The sequence below is a fragment of the Hemitrygon akajei genome, unplaced genomic scaffold, assembly GCF_048418815.1.
Source record: "Hemitrygon akajei unplaced genomic scaffold, sHemAka1.3 Scf000174, whole genome shotgun sequence".
NCBI classification, from domain to species: Eukaryota; Metazoa; Chordata; class Chondrichthyes; order Myliobatiformes; family Dasyatidae; genus Hemitrygon; species Hemitrygon akajei.
Window position 1 is genome coordinate 125762 of NW_027332060.1, and position 18648 is coordinate 144409.

The following is an 18648-nucleotide window of genomic DNA, read 5'->3' on the forward strand; positions in this document are numbered from 1 at the left end:
CGGCGTACTTAATAAGTCCTATCCTCCCATTATCTTTCTCTGACCCGCCACAGCTCCCGGGCCCCCAGACCCTCTCCACCTCCCCCTCTCCTCGCTGCCCGGAGCGAGGGTCCCGACACGCGAGAAGCTAAAATTGAGGCAAGAACTTACGGTGCAGCGTACGCGAACACCAACAGGATGGAGAGGAGGGCGATGGTTTTCACGGAAGGAGTCATGTTGGACGTTGCCCGAGGATGCAGATCGTTCAGGAGCGCCTGTTCACGCAGGAATAAGCTCCCCCAGAGACGGCCGGCGTATTTATGTGGTGAGAAGCCACTGGACACGTCATCAATGACACGGTCAGAGACTCGGGGCGCTGGGAAGGAGGTGCTCTGGAGGGCGGTGCCCGTCCTTGTTCACTCCACAAGCCGGAGACGGGTCGGCACATTCTGTTCCGGTTCCACAGACGTTCAGGAGACAGGCTGACAACGCACGGCTGATTCCATTATAACAGTAGTTATAATGGGTAACTTCAACCTACATGTAGATTGGTTGAAACAAATTGGTAAGGGTGCTGAGGAAGAGGATTTCTTGGGATGTATGCGGGATGGTTTTCTGAACCAACATGTCGTGGAACCAACTAGAGAGCAGGCCATTCTAGATTGGGTATTGAGTAATGGGGAAGGGTTAGTTAGCAATCTTGTCGGGCGAGGCCCCTTGGGTAAGAGTGACCATAATATGGTGGAATTCTTCATTACGATGTAGAATGACATAGTTAATTCAGAAACAAAGGTTCTGAACTTAAAGAAGGGTAACTTTGAAGGGATGAGACGTGGATTAGCGAAGATAGACTGGCAAATGATACTTAAAGGGTTGACGGTGGATATGCAATGGCAAGCATTTAAAGATCGCATGGAAGAACTACAACAATAGTTCATCCCAGTTTGGCAAAAGAATAAACCAGGGAAGGTAGTGCACCCGTGGCTGACAAGGGAAATTAGGGATAGTATCAAGTCCAAAGAAGAAACATGTAAATGAGCCAGAAAAAGCGGCACACCTGAGGACTGGGAGAAATTCAGAGTCCAGCAGAGGAGGACAAAGGGCTTAATTAAGAAAGGGAAAAAAGATTATGAGAGAAAGCTGGCAGGGAACATAAAAACTGACTGTAAAAGCTTTTATAGATATGTGAAAAGAAAAAGATTGGTCAAGACAAATGTAGGTCCTTTACAGTCAGAAACAGATGAATTGATCACAGTGAACAAAGACATGGCAGACCAATTGAATAACTTCTTTGGTTCTGTCTTCACTAAGGAGGACATAAATAATCTTCCGGTAATAGTAGGGGACCGGGGGTCTAGTGAGATGGAGGAACTGAGGGAAAAACATGTTAGTAGGGAAGTGGTGGTAGGTAAATTGAAGGGATTAAAGGCAGATAAATCCCCAGCGCCAGATGGTCTGCATCCCAGAGTGCTTAAGGAAGTAGCCCAAGAAATAGTGGATGCATTACTGATAATTTTTAAAAACTCCTTATATTCCGGATTAGTTCCTGAGGTTTGGAGGGTGGCTAATGTAACCTCACTTTTTAAAAAAGGAGGGAGAGAGAAACCGGGGAATTATAGACCGGTTAACCTGACATCAGTGGTAGGGAAAATGCTAGAGTCGATTATCAAAGATGTGATAACAGCACATTTGGAAAGAGGTGAAATCATCGGACAAATTCAGCATGGATTTGTGAAAGGAAAATCATGTCTGACGAATCTTATAGAATATTTTTGAAGATGTAACTAGTAGAGTGGATAGGGGAGAGCCAGTGAATGTGGTACATTTAGATTTTCATAAGGCTTTTGACAAGGTCCCACCCAGGAGATTAGTGTGCAAACTTAAAGCACACGGTATTGGGGGTATGGTATTGATGTGGATAGAGAATTGGTTGGCAGACAGGAAGCAAAGAGTGGGAGTAAACGGGACCTTTTCAGAATGGCAGGCAGTGACTAGTCGGGTACCGCAAGGCTCAGTGCTGGGACCCCAGTTGTTTACAATATATATTAATGATTTAGTCGAGGTAATTAAATGCAGCATCTCCAAGTTTGCGGATGACACGAAGCTGGGCGAAGCTAGGCTTATACTTACTGGAATGAAGAAGATTGAGAGGGGATCTTATTGAAACGTATAAAATTCTAAAGGCTAGATGCAGGAAGATTGTTTCCGATGTTGGGGAATTCCAGAACGAAGGGTCACAGTTTAAGTATAAAGGGGAAACCTTTTAGGACCGAGATGAGGAAAAACTTCTTCAGAGAGAGAGTAGAGAATCTGTGGAATTCTCTGCCACAGGAAACAGTTGAGACCGGTTCATTGGCTATATTTACGCAGGAGTTAGATATGGCCCTTGTGGCTAAAGCGATCCGGGGGTATGGAGAGAAAGCAGGTACAGGGTTCTGAGTTGGATGATCAGCCATGATCATACTGAATGGCGGTGCAAGCTCGAAGGGCCGAATGGCCAACTCATGCACCTATTTTCTATGTTTCTATGTTGTGTCTGTGAGTGAGCGGGGGGGGGGGGGCGGAGAGAGGAGAGAGATTAGAGTTCGACGCGTCTCTCTGAGGGAGCGGACGAGAGGCTCCCGTTGACTCCGGGCATTGCCCAGAACGTCTCCTGACTTTCCCGGGTCGGCAGGTGTGTGCCCCCTACCCTTGCACGCGGAGGTCCCTCCGTTCATCGACACGACCCCACCGTTCGCGGCGTTTGTCCGACACTTGCGCACCGGTGTCCCCCCCACCCCCCGACGCTCGAATCTCTCCACAATTCAGTGCGTTCCCTGCATTGTGCACGGAGGCCCCTCTGTCTCCCGACACTGTTAACAGTCCGAGTCCCAACTCTGTGCGCCGAGACCTGTCATCTGAGTTAAATCTGCCTTCAACATCATCCGCCATGCACGATGTGTGTGAATCTGTGTGTGTGTGCGCGCCCTACCCTTGTGCACCGATGTCCCGCTGACCCTTGACTCTCCCTGTGTGACCATGACGCGACCTCAGAACGACCTCGGCTTTCCCACAGCCCTCTATTTCTCTAAGCTCCATGTAGCCATCCAGGAGTCTCCTGAAAGACCCTACCGTTTCCGCCTCCACCTCCGCCGCCGGCAGCACATTCCACGCACTCACCACCCTCTGCGTAAAAAACTTACCCCCGGACATCTCCTCTGTACCTACTTCCAAGCACCTTTTAAAACTGTGCCCTCTAGTGCTGGGCATTTCAGCCCTGGAGACAAGCCTCTGACTATCCACACGATCAATGCCTCTCATCATCTTGTACACCTCTATCAGGTCACCTCTCACGCTCCGCCGCTCCACGGAGAAAAGGCCGAGTTCACTCAACCTGTTCTCATAAGGCATGCTCCCCAATCCAGGCAACATCCTTGTAAATCACCTATACTCCCTTTCTATGGTTTCCACATCCTTCCTGTAGTGAGGCGACCAGGACTGAGCACAGTACTCCAAGTGGGGTCTGACCAGGGTCCTACATAGCTGTAACATTACCTCTCGGCTCCTAAACTCAATCCCACGATCGATGAAGGCCAATACACCGTACGCCTTCTTAACCACAGAGTCAACCTACACAGCTGCTTTGAGCGTCCTATGGAGTCGGATCCCAAGATCCCTCTGATCCTCCACACTGTCAAGAGTCTTACCATTAATACTATATTCTGCCATCATATTTGACCTACCAAAATGAACCACCTCTCACTTCTCTGGGTTGAACTCCATCTGCCACTTCTCAGCCCAGTTTTGCATCCTATCGATATCCCGTTGTAACCTCCGACAGCCCTCCACACTATCCACTGCACCTCCGACCTTAGTGTCATCAGGAAATTTACTAACACATCCCTCCACTTCCTCATCCAGGTCAGTTATAAATATCACGATGAGTCAGCAGTCCCAGCTGAATCCCAAAGCATTATAGACCCTTTCCCATCTACTGGCCAAAGCTTTACTCAACCCAGTGTGGCGTAGTTGTACAGTTGTCCCAAACCTTTGCACACCCGTCCGAAATACGCCCACAAAATGTTGGGAATAGACAGAGGGAGAGGGGAGAGTGGGGAAGGAGGGAGAGTGGAGAGGGCGAGATGTTCAGAGGGAAAGGGGAGAGTGGGGACGTGGGGAGAGTGGAGAGGGAGAGATGTTCAGAGGGAAGGGAGAGTGGGGAAGGAGGGAGAGATGGACAGGGAAAGGGAAGAGTGGGAAAGGAGGGAGAGTGGAGAGGGAGAGATTGTCAGAGGGAAAGGGGTGTGAGGAAGGAGGGAGAGTGGATAGAGAGAGATGGACAAAGGAAAGTGGGGAGTGAGGAAAGAGGGTGAGTGGATAGGGAGAAATAGTCAGAGGGAAAGGGGAGAGTCGGGAAAGAAGGAGAGATGGACAGAGGGAAAGCGGAGAGTGGGGAAGGAGGAAGATTGGAGAGGGAGAGGGACATAGGGAAATGGGAGAGTGGGAAAGAAGGGAGAGTGGAGAGGGAGAGATGGACAGAGCTATAGGGGAGAGTTGGTAAGGAGGGAGAGTGGAGAGGGAGAGATGAGTTAAAGTAGGAGAGATTAGATGAAGGGCAAAGGGTGTGTCAGAAAGGGGAAGGAATAGAGGGGAGATGAAGAGAATGATGAGACGGAAGGTTCTTGCTGGAGGGAAGAGTTGTAGAGGGGGGAGACGGGGGGTTAAAGCGCAAGGGGAAGCGTGGAGAGAATCAGAGTGTTCGAAAGAGAGGGTTGAAAGGGAGTGAATGGGGTGGAAGGGTGACGGGCGAGAAAGACAAAGATAGGGGGAGCGGGGCGGTTGAAAGAAGAGTGGAGAAAGAGACGAGCGAGGAAGGGAGGTGAAGGAGAAAAAAAAGAGAGAAGATGGGTAGAGAGGGATGGAGAGGCAGAAGAGGGGAGGAAGTAGAGGGGTGTTAAGGATAGAGGGAGGTTGAGCGGAGAGGGAAGGGTGTAATTCACAACCCACTTGGGGTGGGTGGAATGCCGGTGACCACTGTCCGTCAACCAAATCTCCCCTCATCCTTCCTCCTTCCTCCCTTCTCCCCAGTAACGGAACCCTCCTCCTTCCAATGCGCACCCCTCCCTAACCCACCCCATCCCTCTCCGCCCACTCGGCAGGTCAGGCGGAGCCCTTGGAGTGGAATAAACAGTCGACGATCCGGCTGAGACTGTTCAGCTGCACTGCTTTATTTCCGGGTAACTTTCCGGGAGGCCGGGGGTCTCTCTGGAACCGTCTGAGAAGGCAGGGCGCCGGAAACTCCTCGGGGGTCTAATAACAGCAGTGGAGACCGGATCCGGGGCAGTGAGCGGAGATGATGGGCCCGGGGCACTCCGCAGCACACTTTCCTCCAATGTCACAACATAGCGCGGAACTGGCCACTGGGAGAGATGGAGAGAGTTAGTGAGTGGGAGAGAGACACAGAGAGAGAGTCAGAGAGTGAGAGAGAGAGAGAGAGAGAGAGAGAGAGAGAGAGAGAGAGAGAGGACAGCGTGAGAGAGAGAGAGAGAGAGAGTGAGAGAGAGAGAGAGCGAGAGCGAGAGAGAGAGAGAGGGGGGGGGGAGAGAGAGAGAGAGAGAGAGAGAGAGAGAGAGAGAGAGAGAGAGAGAGAGAGAGAGAGAGAGAGAGAGAGAGAGAGTCAGAGAGTGAGAGAGAGAGAGAGAGAGAGAGGGGGGGGGAGAGAGAGGGAGAGAGATAGTGAGAGGAACTGAGTGGGTGGGAGTGTGAGGAAAGAGGACGAGGGAAAGGAGGAGAGCGCGGGATGGCTTGTGAGAGTCAGCGAAAGGGAGTGAGAGGGACAATGAGGGGCAGCGGGGAGTGGGCTGTAAGAGGGAGGACGCAAGTGGGGGAGAGGGGGAGAGAGGGAGCAATGAAGTGTGCCGAGAGGACTGAGTGAGAGAGAGACTGAGTGGACGGTAGGTCTGGTAGCGGACGAGAGGAATGAGTGAGAGTGAGCGAGTGGTGGGGGTCAGGAATGGTAGGGGACGAGAGGAGTGAGTGAGAGAGAGCGAGTGGAGGGATAGGACTGGGAGGGTACGAGAGGAGTGAGTGAGAGAGAGCGAGTGGAGGGATAGGACTGGGAGGGTACGAGAGGAGTGAGTGAGCGAGCGTGTGGGGGTAAGATCGGGAGGGGACGAGAGAGGGTGAGAGAGTCATAAAGTACAAAACAACACAGGCCCTTCGGCCCACACAGTCCGTGCCGAACCATTTACCGCGCCTGCTTCCATCGATCTGCCCCGGGACCATCACCCTCCAGACCCCTGCCAACCGTGTACCGATACAAATGTCCCTTAAACTTCCAAATCAGGCCGGCACGGACTGCTGGCGCCGGCGACCTTTCCCTCAATCTGTCTGCCCTCTGAGTGAAGAGAATTCCCTCCAGCTCGCATTTACCCAGTCTATACCGTCATCGTCCTGTACACACCCTCAAATACCCTCTCAATATCCTACCATCCGAGGCATAAATGCTAATCTCCATTTGGCTTTTAAACTTAACACTCAGTCAATCTACTATGATGTGGTCTTTATTATTCACAGGCTTTGTTACACACAAAAAAATCAAATTCCTGCAAAACCAGATCCTGTCATTCAAAGTGGCATTTGGTCAACCCTTGCCCCTTTTCCACTTAACTCTCACGTGGTTAGCTGGCTGACCAGCCCAGATTAGGCCTTCACTGACTCCCTTCACAGGTGCTGGCTTATCACCAATGTTTTCCAAACTCAACCCATTTGCTGAACTTCCACACCACTCATTAATTTTCAAGCAGGTCATTAATTTTATTTTCAGGATCTTTATTTCTATTAGTTTCCCGTTTAACATCTGCAGGTGATCCCTCTTGGTCAAAACAACACTTCAGGTTCTGTCTCTCCAAATCACAAACTTGAACAACATCAGCAAGTTGTTTATCCTTAAATTTCAAAGCAAACTGTAATTGACTCGCAGGCACCTTGTTAACAAGCCATTATTCAGTTAATGGTCCCTTCACTTCGATCAACAGTTCTGAAACCAAATCCGACCTTAAATTTGCTTTATTCAGAAGTCTAGGAACAATACTTTTCCCTTTTTCTTCAATAATATTCATCTCACCAGCTTTCATCTCCTTACTAACCTTTAATACAAGTGACTGAGAATCCTCACTTTCTACAGGTGCCAAGGTTAACCCTTTCTTCACTGAACCAAGTCCATCTGACACAAAAGGACTGCATTCATTTTTAACCAAAATCCGATCCCTCAGACCCTTTCTGAGTTTCAACGCAAGGTTCAGTACCCTGTGCATCCACATCATTCACATCCTGAACACAAGCAAACGGGACATCTGCGTCTCCTAGGCTTTAATACCAGTCCCCTTTTCAAATTCCATGTTCCCCTGATCCTCCCAGCTACTCTCTGGGCAACTCCCCTCCAGAGTAATCTCAACCCTGCGGGTTAAAACAACCTCGTCTGCTAACCCAGCAGACTCCCTCAAGGTAGCGGCATCCTTTTCATTCTAGAACTGCCCTCATATCATCGGGAACACACTTAAATTCTTCAACTGCAAACAGCTCTTTCAAGCTACCAGTGTCCAACCCTGGACCTTCTAGCTGCCCCATCTGTTTGCATACTGTAATTGTTATATGGTCACTAAGCCCTCTCCGAACTTCTCAGCCACCGCATTCAGAGGCCGTCTACTGCGGTACACTTAATAATTCCTATTCTCCCATTATCTTTCTCTGACCCGCCACAGCTCCCGGACCCCCAGACCATCTCCGCCTCCCCCCTCCCCTCGCTGCCCGGAGCGAGGGGCCCGACACGCGAGAAACTAAAATTGAGGCAAGAACTTACTGCCGAGAGCCACGCAGTAAGCGAGCACCAACAGGATGGAGAGGAGGGCGAAGGTTTTCACCGAAGGAGTCATGTTGGAAGTTGCCCGAGGATGCAGATCGTTCAGGAGCGCCTGTTCACGCAGGAATAAGCTCACCCCGAGACGGCCGGCGTATTTATGTGGTGAGAAGCCACTGGACACGTCATCAATGACACGGTCAGAGACTCGGGGCGCTGGGAAGGAGGTGCTCCGGAGGGCGGTGCCCGTCCTTGTTCACTCCACAAGCCGGAGACGGGTCGGCACATTCTGTTCCCGTTCCACAGACGTTCAGGAGACAGGCTGACAACACACGGCTGATTCCAATATAACAGTAGTTATAATGGGTAACTTCAACCTACATGTAGATTGGTTGAAACAAATTGGTAAGGGAGCTGAGGAAGAGGATTTCTTGGAATGTATGCGGGATGGTTTTCTGACCCAACATGTCGAGGAACCAACTAGAGAGCAGGCCCCATTCTAGATTGGGTATTGAGTAATGGGGAAGGGTTAGTTAGCAATCTTGTCGGGCGAGGCCCCTTGGGTAAGAGTGACCATAATATGGTGGAATTCTTCATTACGATGTAGAATGACATAGTTAATTCAGAAACAAAGGTTCTGAACTTAAAGAAGGGTAACTTTGAAGGGATGAGACGTGGATTAGCGAAGATAGACTGGCTAATGATACTTAAAGGGTTGATGGTGGATATGCAATGGCAAGCATTTAAAGATCGCATGGAAGAACCACAACAATAGTTCATCCCAGTTTGGCAAAAGAATAAACCAGGGAAGGTGGTGCACCCGTTGGCTGACAAGGGAAATTAGGGATAGTATCAAGTCCAAAAAAGAAACATATAAATTAGCCAGAAAAAGCGGCACACCCGAGGACTGGGAGAAATTCAGAGTCCAGCAGAGGAGGACAAAGGGCTTAATTAAGAAAGGGAAAAAAGATTATGAGAGAAAGCTGGCAGGGAACATAAAAACTGACTGTAAAAGCTTTTATAGATATCTGAAAAGAAAAAGATTGGTCAAGACAAATGTAGGTCCTTTACAGTCAGAAACAGGTGAATTGATCACAGGGAACAAAGACATGGCAGCCCAATTGAATAACTACTTTGGTTCTGTCTTCACTAAGGAGGATATAAATAATCTTCCAGTAATAGTAGGGGACCGGGGGTCTAGTGAGATGGAGGAACTGAGGGAAATACATGTTAGTAGGGAAGTGGTGGTAGGTAAATTGAAGGGATTAAAGGCAGATAAATCCCCAGGGCCAGATGGTCTGCATCCCAGAGTGCTTAAGGAAGGAGCCCAAGAAATAGTGGATGCATTACTGATAATTTTTAAAAACTCCTTATATTCCGGATTAGTTCCTGAGGTTTGGAGGGTGGCTAATGTAACCTCGCTTTTTAAAAAAGGAGGGAGAGAGAAACCGGGGAATTATAGACCGGTTAACCTGACATCAGCGGTAGGGAAAATGCTAGAGTCGGTTATGAAAGATGTGATAACAGCGCATTTGGAAAGAGGTGAAATCATCGGACAAATTCAGCATGGATTTGTGAAAGGAAAATTATGTCTGACGATCTTATAGAATATTTTGAAGATGTAACTAGTAGCGTGGATAGGGGAGAGCCAGTGAATGTGGTACATTTAGATTTTCAAAAGGCTTTTGACAAGGTCCCACCCAGGAGATTAGTGTGCAAACTAAAGCACACGGTACTGGGGGTATGGTATTGATGTGGATAGAGAATTGGTTGGCAAACAGGAAGCAAAGAGTGGGAGTAAACGGGACCTTTTCAGAATGGCAGGCAGTGACTAGTCGGGTACCGCAAGGCTCAGTGCTGGGACCCCAGTTGTTTACAATATATATTAATGATTTAGTCGTGGTAATTAAATGCAGCATCTCCACGTTTGCGGATGACACGAAGCTGGGCGAAGCTGGACGAAGCTAGGCTTATACTCAGTGGAATGAAGAAGATTGAGAGGGGATCTTATTGAAACGTATAAAATTCTAAAAGCTAGATGCAGGAAGATTGTTTCCGATGTTGGGAATTCCAGAACGAAGGGTCACAGTTTAAGTATAAAGGGGAAACCTTTTAGGACCGAGATGAGGAAAAACTTCTTCACAGAGAGAGTAGAGAATCTGTGGAATTCTCTGCCACAGGAAACAGTTGAGACCGGTTCATTGGCTATATTTACGCAGGAGTTAGATATGGCCCTTGTGGCTAAAGCGATCCGGGGGTATGGAGAGAAAGCAGGTACAGGGTTCTGAGTTGGGATGATCAGCCATGATCATACTGAATGGCGGTGCAAGCTCGAAGGGCCGAATGGCCAACCTGCACCTATTTTCTATGTTTCTATGTTGTGTCTGTGAGTGAGCGGCAGGGTGGAGAGAGGAGAGAGATTAGAGTTCGATGCGTCTGTCAGAGGGAGCGGACGAGAGGCTCCCGTTGACTCCGGGCATTGACCAGAACGTCGCCTGACTTTCCTGGGTCGGCGGGTGTGTGCCCCCTACCCTTGCACGCTGAGGTCCCTCCGTTCCTCGACACGACCCACCGTTCGCGGCGTTTGTCCGACACTTGCGCACCGGTGTCCCCCCCACCCCCCGACGCTCGAAACTCTCCACAATTCAGTGCGTTCCCTGCATTGTGCACGGAGGCCCCACTGTCTCCCGACACTGTTAACAGTCCGAGTCCCAACTCTGTGCGCCCGAGACCTGTCATCTGAGTTAAATCTGCCTTCAACATCATCCGCCATGCACGATGTGTTGGAATCTGTGTGTGATCCCGCCTACCCTTGGGCACCGATGTCCCGCTGACCCTTGACACTCCCCGTGTGTGACCATGACGCGACCTCAGAACTACCTCGGCTTTCCCACAGCCCTCTATTTCTCTAAGCTGTAGATGTAGACATCCAGGAGTCTCCTGAAAGATCCTACCGTTTCCGCCTCCACCTCCGCCGCCGGCAGCCCATTCCACGCACTCACCACCCTCTGCGTAAAAAAACTTACCCCCGACATCTCCTCTGTACCTACTTCCAGGCACCTTTTAAAACTCTGCCCTCTAGTGCTGGGCATTTCAGCCCTGGGGACAAGCCTCTGACTATCCCACACGATCAATACCTCTCCTCGTCTTGTACACCTCTATCAGGTCACCTCTCATCCTCCGTCACTCCAAGTAGAAAAGGCCGAGTTCACTCAACCTGTTCTCATAAGGCATGCTCCCCAATCCAGGCAACATCCTTGTAAATCACCTATACCTCCCTTTCTATGGTTTCCACATCCTTCCTGTAGTGAGGCGACCAGGACTGAGCACAGTACTCCAAGTGGGGTCTGACCAGGGTCCTACATAGCTGTAACATTACCTCTCGGCTCCTAAACTCAATCCCACGATCGATGAAGGCCAATACACCGTACGCCTTCTTAACCACAGAGTCAACCTGCACAGCTGCTTTGAGCGTCCTATGGAGTCGGACCCCAAGATCCCTCTGATCCTCCACACTGTCAAGAGTCTTACCATTAATACTATATTCTGCCATCATATTTGACCTACCAAAATGAACCACCTCTCACTTCTCTGGGTTGAACTCCATCTGCCACTTCTCAGCCCAGTTTTGCATCCTATCGATATCCCGTTGTAACCTCCGACAGCCCTCCACACTATCCACTGCACCTCCGACCTTAGTGTCATCAGGAAATTTACTAACACATCCCTCCACTTCCTCATCCAGGTCAGTTATAAATATCACGATGAGTCAGCAGTCCCAGCTGAATCCCAAAGCATTATAGACCCTTTCCCATCTACTTGAGAAAGTTTTACTCACCCAGTGTGGCGTAGTTGTACAGTTGTCCCAAACCTTTGCACACCCGTCCGAAATTACGCCCACAAAATGTTGGGAATAGACAGAGGGAGAGGGGGAGAGTGGGGAAGGAGGGAGAGTGGAGAGGGCGAGATGTTCAGAGGAAAGGGGAGAGTGGGGACGTGGGGAGAGTGGAGAGGGAGAGATGTTCAGAGGGAAAGGGGAGAGTGGGGAAGGAGGGAGTGTGGAGACGGAGAGATGGACAGAGGGAAAGGGGGAGTGTGCGGAAGGAGGGAGAGTGGAGAGCGAGAGGTAGACAGAGGAAAGTTGAGAGTGGGGAAGGAGGGAGAGTGGATATGGGAGATGGACAGAGTGAAAGGGGAGTGTGGCGGAAGGAGGGAGAGTGGAGAAGGAGAGATAGACAGAGGAAAAGGGGGAGAGTGGGGAAGGAGGGAGAGTGGATATGGGATATGGACGAAGGGAAAGGGGAGAGTGGGAAAGGAGGGAGAGATGGACAGGGAAAGGGAAGAGTGGGAAAGGAGGGAGAGTGGAGAGGGAGAGATTGTCAGAGGGAAAGGGCTGTGAGGAAGGAGGGAGAGTGGATAGAGAGAGATGGACAAAGGAAAGTGGGGAGTGAGGAAAGAGGGTGAGTGGATAGGGAGAAATAGTCAGAGGGAAAGGGGAGAGTCGGGAAAGAAGGAGAGATGGACAGAGGGAAAGCGGAGAGTGGGGAAGGAGGAAGATTGGAGAGGGAGAGATGGACAGAGGGGAAGGGGAGGGTGGGATGAAGTGAGAGTGCATAGGGAGAGATGGACATAGGGAAAGGGGAGAATGGGGAAGGAGGGTGAGTGGAGAGGGAGAGGGACATAGGGAAAGGGGAGAGTGGGGAAGAAGGGAGAGTGGAGAGGGAGAGATGGACAGAGGTATAGGGGAGAGTTGGTAAGGAGGGAGAGTGGAGAGGGAGAGATGAGTTAAAGTAGGAGAGATTAGATGAAGGGCAAGGGTGTGTGTCAGAAAGGGGAAGGAATAGAGGGGAGATGAAGAGAATGATGAGACGGAAGGTTCTTGCTGGAGGGGAGAGTTGTAGAGGGGGGAGACGGGGGTTTAAAGCGCAAGGGGAAGCGTGGAGAGAATCAGAGTGTTCGAAAGAGAGGGTTTGAAAGGGAGTGAATGGGGTGGAAGGGTGACGGGCGAGAAAGACAAAGATAGGGGGAGCGGGGCAGTTGAAAGAAGAGTGGAGAAAGAGACGAGCGAGGAAGGGAGGTGAAGGAGAGAAAAAAAAGAGAGAAGATGGGTAGAGAGGGATGGAGAGGCAGAAGAGGGGAGGAAGTAGAGGGTGGTTAAGGATAGAGGGAGGAGTTGAGCGGAGAGGGAAGGGTGTAATTCACAACCCACTTGGGGTGGGTGGAATGCCGGTGACCACTGTCCGTCAACCAAATCACCCCTCATCCTTCCTCCTTCCTCCCTTCTCCCCAGTAACGGAACCCTCCTCCTTCCAATGCGCACCCTCCCTAACCCACCCCATCCCTCTCCGCCCACTCGGCAGGTCAGGCGGAGCCCTTGGAGTGGAATAAACAGTCGACGATCCGGCTGAGACTGTTCAGCTGCACTGCTTTATTTCCGGGTAACTTTCCGGGAGGCCGGGGGTCTCTCTGGAACCGTCTGAGAAGGCAGGGCGCCGGAAACTCCTCGGGGGTCTAATAACAGCAGTGGAGACCGGATCCGGGGCAGTCAGCGGAGATGATGGGCCCGGGGCACTCCGCAGCACACCTTCCTCCAATGTCACTACATAGCGCGGAACTGGCCGCTGGGAGAGATGGAGAGAGTTAGTGAGTGGGAGAGAGACAGAGACAGAGAGATAGAGAGATATAGTGAGAGGAACTGAGTGGGCGGGAGGGTGCGGAAAGAGGACGAGGGGAACGGGGGAGAGCGCGGGATGGCTTGTGGGAGTCAGGAAAAGGGAGGGAGAGGGACAATGAGGGGCAGCGAGGAGTGGGCTGTAAGAGGGAGGAGACGTTGGGGAGAGGGGGAGAGAGGGAGCAATGAAGTGTGCCGAGAGGAGTGAGTGAGAGAGAGAGTGAGTGGAGGGGTAGGACTGGTAGGGGACGAGAGGAGTGAGTGAGAGAGAGCGAGTGCGGGGTAGGACTGGGAGGGGACGAGAGGAGTGAGTGAGAGAGAGCGAGTGGAGGGATAGGACTGGAGGGGACGAGAGGAGTGAGTGAGCGAGAGTGTGGGGGTAAGATCGGGAGGGGACGAGAGGAGGTGAGAGAGTCATAAAGTAAAAAACAAAACAGGCCCTTCGGCCCACACAGTCCGTGCCGAACCACTTAACGCGCCTGCTTCCGTCGATCTGCCCCGAGACAATTGCCCTCCAGACCCCTGCCAACCGTGTACCGATACAAATGTCCCTCAACTTCCAAATCAGGGCCGGCACGGAGTGCTGGCGTCGGCGACCCTTCCCTCAATCTGTCGGCCCTCTGAGTGAAGAAAATTCCCCTCCAGCTCGGATTTACCCAGTCTATACCCTCATCATCCTGTACACCCCCCTCGAATACCCTCTCAATAGCCTACCATCCGAGGCATAAATGCTAATCTCCATTTCGCTTTTAAACTTAACATTCAGTCAATCTACTCTGATGTGGTCTTTATTATTCACAGGCTTTGTCACACACAACACAAAATCAAATTCCTGCAAAACCAGATCCTGTCAGTCAAAGTGGCATTTGGTCAACCCTTGCCCCTTTTCCACTTAACCCTCACGTGGTTAGCTGGCTGACCAGCCCAGATTAGTCCTTCACTGACTCCCTTCGCAGGTGCTGGCTTATCACCAATGTTTTCCAAACTCAGCCCATTTGCTGAACTTCCACACCGCTCATTAATTTTCAAGCAGGTCATTAATTTTATCTTCAGGATCTTTATTTCTATTAGTCTCCCGTTTATAACATCTGCAGGTGATCCCTCTTGGTCAAAACAACACTTCAGGTTCTGTCTCTCCAAATCACAAACTTGAACAACATCAGCAAGTTGTTTATCCTTAAATTTCAAAACAAACTGTAATTGACTCGCAGGCACCTTGTTAACAAGCCATTGTTCAGTTAACGGTCCCTTCACTTTGATCAACAGTTCTGAAACCAAACCGACCTTAAGTTTTCTTTATTCAGAAGTCTAGGAAAAATACTTTACCCTTTTTCTTCAATAATATTCATCTCACCAGCTTTCATCTCCTCATTAACTTCTAACACAAGTGGCTGAGAATCCTCACTTTCTACAGGTGCCAAGGTTAACCCTTTCTTCACTGAACCAAGTCCATCTGACCCAAAAGGACTGCATTCCTTTTTAACCAAAATCAGATCCCTCAGACCCGTTCTGAGTTTCAACGCAAGGTTCACTACCCTGTGCATCCACATCCTTCACATCCTGAACACAAGCAAACGGGACATCTGCGTCTCCTAGGCTTTAATACCAGTCCCTCTTTCAAATTCCAAGTTCCCCTGATCCTCCCAGCTACTATATGGGCAACTCCCCTCCGGAGTAATCACAACCTTGCGGGTTACAACAACCTCGTCTGCTAACCCAGCAGACTCCCTCAAGGTAGCGGCATCCTTTTCATTCTAGAACTGCCCTCATATCATCGGGAACACACTTAAATCTTCAACTGCAAACAGCTCTTTCAAGCTACCAGTGTCCAACCCTGGACCTTCTAGCTGCCCCATCTGTTTCTCATCTCGGCTCTGTGGCTCCATAACCTCCTTCCTCACTCCAAAATGTTCATCTAGGGGTATCTTATGGGCATGGTTCAAAGTTCCGTTCCTTGACAACACTAGATGTGCTTCGTCTCCCTTACTTTCCTGAGCTCCACTATGCTTCGTTTTACCTCCGTCTAACCTCTCCTGGGACAGGGCTGATATAAATGTCTCTTTAGAGCGTTGAAGGTTGAGGGGGCACTTGATCGAGGTATTTAAAATTATGTGGGGGATGGGTAGAGTTGACGTGGATTGGCTTATTCCGCTGAGGGTAGGGGAGATTCAAACAAGAGGACATGAGTTGAGAGTTATGGGGGCAAAACTTTAGGGTAACACGAAGGGGAACTTCTTTACTCCGAGAGTGGTAGCTGTGGGGAATGAGCTTCCAGTAGAAGCGGTAGAGGCAGGTTCGGTATTGTCATTTAAAGTAAAATTGGATAGGTATATGGACAGGAAAGGAATGGAGGGTTATGGGCTGAGTGCAGTTTGGTGGGTCTAGGAGACAGTAAGCGTTCGGCATGGACTAGAAGGGCCGAGATGTCCTGTTTCCGTGCTGTAATTGTTATATGCTTATACTGACAGTGCGAGACCTATGGTTATTAATCCCTCCCCGATCTTTTGAGCCACCTCTTTCAGAGGCCGTCTACTGCGGTATACTTAATAAGTCCTATTCTCCCATTATCTTTCTCTGAACCGCCACAGCTCCCGGGCCCACAGACCCTCTCCACCTCCCCCATACCCTCGCTGCCCGGAGCGAGGGTCCCGACACGCGAGAAGCTAAAATTGAGGCAAGAACTTACTGTTGAGAGCCACGCAGTAAGCGAGTACCAACAGGATGGAGAGGAGGGCGAAGGTTTTCACGGAAGGAGTCATGTTGGAAGTTGCCCGAGGATGCAGATCGTTCAGGAGCGCCTGTTCACGCTGGAATAAGCTGCCCCCCCGAGACGGCCGGCGTATTTATGTGGTGAGATGTCACTGGACACGTCATCAATGACACGGTCAGAGACTCGGGGCGCTGGGAAGGAGGTGCTCCAGAGGGCGGAGCCCGTCCTTGTTCACTCCACAAGGCGGAGACGGGTCGGCACATTCTGTTCCCGTTCCACAGACGTTCAGGAGACAGGCTGACACGCACGGCTGATTCCTATGTGGTGTTTGTGAGTGAGCGGCGCGGCGGAGAGAGGAGAGAGATTAGAGTTCGATGCGTCTCTCAAAGGGAGCGGACTAGACGCTCCCGTTGACTCCCGGCATTGACCAGAACGTCGCCAGAGTTTCCCGGGTCGGCGGGTGTGTCGCCCCCTACCCTTGCACGCTGAGGTCCCTCCATTCCTTGACACGACCTCACCGTTCGCGGCCTTTGTCCGACACGCGCACCGGTGTCCCCCCCCACCCCAGACGCTCGAAACTCTCCACAATTCAGTGCGTTCCCTGCATTGTGCACGGAGGCCCCTCTGTCTCCCGACACTGTTAACAGTCCGAGTCCCAACTCTGTGCGCCGAGACCTGTCATCTGAGTTAAATCTGCCTTCAATATCATCCGCCATGCACGATGTGTGTGAATCTGTGTGTGTGCGCGCCCAGCCCTTGTGCACCGATGTCCGCTGACCCTTGACTCTCCCTGTGTGACCATGACGCGACCTCAGAACTACGTCGGCATTCCCACAGCCCTCTAATTCGCTAAGCTCCATGTAGCCATCCAGGAGTCTCCTGAAAGACCCTACCGTTTCCGCCTCCACCTCCACCGCCGGCAGCCCATTCCACGCACTCACCACCCTCTGCGTAAAAAAACTTACCCCCGACATCTCCTCTGTACCTACTTCCAAGCACCTTTTAAAACTGTGCCCTCTAGTGCCGGCCATTTCAGCCCTGGAGACAAGCCTCTGACTATCCACACGATCAATGCCTCTAATCATCTTGTACAACTCTATCAGGTCACCTCTCATCCTCCGTCGCTCCAAGGAGAAAAGATCAACCTATTCTCATAAGGCATGCTCCCCATTCCAGGCAACATCCTTGTAAATCTCCTCTGCTCCCTTTCTATGGTTTCCACATCCTTCCTGTAGTGAGGCGACCAGGAACTGCGCACAGAACTCCAAGTGGGGTCTGACCAGGGTCCTATATAGCTGTAACATTACCTCTCGGCTCCTAAATTCAGTTCCACGATTGATGAAGGCCAACACACCGTACGCCTTCTTAACCACAGAGTCAACCTGCGCAGCTGCTTTGAGCGTCCTATGGACTCGGTCCCCAAGGGCCCTCTGATCCTCCACACTGCCAAGAGTCTTACCAGTAATACTATATTCTCCCATCATATTTGACCTGCCAAAATGAACCACCTCTTACTTCTCTGGGTTGAACTCCATCTGCCACTTCTCAGCCCAGTTTTGCATCCTATCGATGTCCCGTTGTAACCTCTGAGAGCCCTCCTCGCTATCCACAACACCGCTAAACTTAGTGTCATCAGGAAATTTACTAACACATCCCTCCACTTCCTCATCCAGGTCAGTTATAAATATCACGCTGAGTCAGCAGTCCCAGCGGAATCCCAAAGCATTATAGACCCTTTCCCATCTACTTGACAAAGGTTTACTCAACCCTGTGTGGCGCAGTTGTACAGTTGTCCCAAACCTTTGCACACCCGTCCGGAATACGCCCACAAAATGTTGGGAGTAGACACAGGGAAAGGGGAGAGTGGGGATGAAGGGAGAGTGGAGAGGGAGAGATGGGCAGAGGGAAAGGGGAGAGTGGGGAAGGAGGGAGAGTGGAGAGGGAGAGATAGACAGAGGGAAAGGGGAGAGTGGGGAAGGAGGGAGTGTGGAGAGGGAGAGATGTATAGAGGGAAAGGGGAGAGAGGGGAAGGAGGGAGAGTGGAGAGAGGGGAAGGAGGGAGAGTGGAGAGAGGGGAAGGAGGGAGAGTGGAGAGAGGGGAAGGAGGGAGAGTGGAGAGTGAGAGATGGAGAGAGGGAAAGGGAAAGTAGGGAAGGAGGGAGAGTGGAGAGGGAGAGATGGACAGAGGGAAAGGGGAGAGTGGGGAAGGAGGGAGAGTGGAGAGGGACAGATGGACGAAGGGAAAGGGGAGAGTGGGGAAGGAGGGAGTGCAGAGGGAGAGATGGACGAAGGGAAAGGGGAGAGTGGGGAAGGAGTGGGAGTGGAGAGGTAGGCAGAAGGAACGGGAGCGTGGGGAAGGAGGGAGAGTGGAGCGGGAGAGATGGACAGAGGGAAAGGGAGAGTGGAAAAGGAGGGAGAGTGGATAGAGAGAGATGGGTTAACGTAGAAGAG

At 51.0% G+C, this 18648-nt stretch overlaps 1 long non-coding RNA gene across 1 annotated transcript; it reads right to left on the minus strand.

Moving 5' to 3' along the window:
• Window positions 1–5165: 5165 nt before the first annotated feature.
• Window positions 5166–7935, minus strand: LOC140724225 (uncharacterized). The gene is made up of 2 exons (XR_012098070.1): window positions 7820–7935; window positions 5166–5378 (listed from the first exon to the last, which is right to left on the minus strand). It is a non-coding gene; the product is annotated as an uncharacterized lncRNA (long non-coding RNA).
• Window positions 7936–18648: the final 10713 nt, after the last annotated feature.